The 2,500-nt window shown below is 57.6% G+C and overlaps 1 non-coding gene across 1 annotated transcript in view; it reads left to right on the forward strand.

The window, feature by feature from the left end:
* Window positions 1-1,370: 1,370 nt before the first annotated feature.
* Window positions 1,371-2,500, forward strand: part of LOC124745915 — a 1,910-nt gene continuing 780 nt past the window's right edge. Inside the window, exon 1 of the ribosomal RNA XR_007011216.1 lies at window positions 1,371-2,500. This exon is cut by the window's right edge and continues 780 nt beyond it. This is a non-coding gene — a ribosomal RNA (small subunit ribosomal RNA).

Here is a 2,500-nt window from a genome sequence, read left to right on the forward strand (position 1 = left end):
GCGCCCAAAAACGGCGGACCATACAGTGCAAATATTGTGCACGCAGCTACGTGTCGTCTCCCTATGAGAGCTGGATTGCAGTGTGGTACGCCATAGAGACGTGTGGGAGGAACGGACGCCGTGGATGGCGATCAGCATGAGCTGTCTGTTGATGTATTCGGACCTAGTCGTCTCTCCTCACACACCGTGATGGCATGGTGCACCGCGTTCCATATCTGCGACATGCTACAGAGGCCGGTTGACAGTCGTTCGAGCAATGGACATCGCATACGTACGGGGGCCACCTTCCACGTATTGTCTAGGCGTGCACATTTTGTTGCGTGTATGTGGGCAGACGTAGTGTGGCGTGACACCTGACACAGGCATGCAATAATCGTTGAAGTTGCAAATGGCGATGGACGCCTGCGTTTTCTGGTGAAGTTACGCAAATGAACAAATGGTAACCTGTTGTGGTGCGGTTGTTCTCGCTAGGGGTGAATCGGTGATGGCGACGATAGGTTGAGGTACTAACCGGTTGTTCCAGCGATACCCACCATGCCGACGAAACTGAACGGCATCTGGGTGTGAAGCGATACGCGGCGGTGGCTGGGTGGGACCGTCCCCGGCCGGTGAGGGGGCGCCTCCCGGCGTGCTGGCCGCGCGGTGCGTGGGCGCACGCGCTACAGCCGGCTGGTGGGGGCGGCCAGTGGCAGGCGCGCCGGCCGACGGACGCGGCAGGCGTCGCAGCTGCGCGCCGGCGCACCCTGCGCGCGGCGCCGTGCGGCCAAAGTAGGTCCTCGCGGGCCCGGTGCGAAGCGCGGTGGACATCTTCAGTGTGCTGGTCCGATTGAGGACTGTGTGCGTTGAGGATGCGCCGCCGCCCGGCGCTCGGCGCCGCGACGCCGTCTGCTGCTCGGTCGCCCCAGCGGTTCTCGCTGGTGGTTTGTATCGCAGCTGTGCGGATGTGTTGGCGCGTGCGCTGTGCTGGGAGAGTTCGCTTCGGCACCCAAGTGGGGCTTTTGTCCTTCTGTGGCGCTGGCGTTGGAGCTGCCGGTCACCGTAGGTGGCGCGTGTTGTCTCCCGCCGGCAATGCCACGACAGCACGCTCCCGGGCCTCTGTCGGCAGCGGCAAGCTCAGTTGGGAGCACGGGTGGGTCGCACCGAAAGCGTCTACTCGCCTAACTCCGGGCGATTGCGCCTCTCTCGAACCCGACCAAGTACTTGGGACGGCGCTGCGCGCCGCCGGGACCTGAGAGGGTTTCGAGGTGTATTGTGCAGGGGAGCTCAGCCTCCTCCTGTTTGCAGAATGATTGAGCGGACGCTTGCGTGTTCGCGCGGGCCCCCGGGACACACTCCCGGGCGGCCGGCTGCTCAGCTCTAGTTGACGCAGCTCCCTGGTTGATCCTGCCAGTAGTCATATGCTTGTCTCAAAGATTAAGCCATGCATGTCTCAGTACAAGCCGCATTAAGGTGAAACCGCGAATGGCTCATTAAATCAGTTATGGTTCCTTAGATCGTACCCACGTTACTTGGATAACTGTGGTAATTCTAGAGCTAATACATGCAAACAGAGTCCCGACCAGAGATGGAAGGGACGCTTTTATTAGATCAAAACCAATCGGTCGGCTCGTCCGGTCCGTTTGCCTTGGTGACTCTGAATAACTTTGGGCTGATCGCACGGTCCTCGTACCGGCGACGCATCTTTCAAATGTCTGCCTTATCAACTGTCGATGGTAGGTTCTGCGCCTACCATGGTTGTAACGGGTAACGGGGAATCAGGGTTCGATTCCGGAGAGGGAGCCTGAGAAACGGCTACCACATCCAAGGAAGGCAGCAGGCGCGCAAATTACCCACTCCCGGCACGGGGAGGTAGTGACGAAAAATAACGATACGGGACTCATCCGAGGCCCCGTAATCGGAATGAGTACACTTTAAATCCTTTAACGAGTATCTATTGGAGGGCAAGTCTGGTGCCAGCAGCCGCGGTAATTCCAGCTCCAATAGCGTATATTAAAGTTGTTGCGGTTAAAAAGCTCGTAGTTGGATTTGTGTCCCACGCTGTTGGTTCACCGCCCGTCGGTGTTTAACTGGCATGTATCGTGGGACGTCCTGCCGGTGGGCGAGCCGAAGGCGTGCGACCGCCTCGTGCGTGCTCGTGCGTCCCGAGGCGGACCCCGTTGAAATCCTACCAGGGTGCTCTTTATTGAGTGTCTCGGTGGGCCGGCACGTTTACTTTGAACAAATTAGAGTGCTTAAAGCAGGCAAGCCCGCCTGAATACTGTGTGCATGGAATAATGGAATAGGACCTCGGTTCTATTTTGTTGGTTTTCGGAACCCGAGGTAATGATTAATAGGGACAGGCGGGGGCATTCGTATTGCGACGTTAGAGGTGAAATTCTTGGATCGTCGCAAGACGAACAGAAGCGAAAGCATTTGCCAAGTATGTTTTCATTAATCAAGAACGAAAGTTAGAGGTTCGAAGGCGATCAGATACCGCCCTAGTTCTAACCATAAACGATGC

The sequence above is a fragment of the Schistocerca piceifrons genome, unplaced genomic scaffold (genome assembly GCF_021461385.2).
Source record: "Schistocerca piceifrons isolate TAMUIC-IGC-003096 unplaced genomic scaffold, iqSchPice1.1 HiC_scaffold_34, whole genome shotgun sequence".
In the NCBI taxonomy this organism is placed as follows: domain Eukaryota; kingdom Metazoa; phylum Arthropoda; class Insecta; order Orthoptera; family Acrididae; genus Schistocerca; species Schistocerca piceifrons.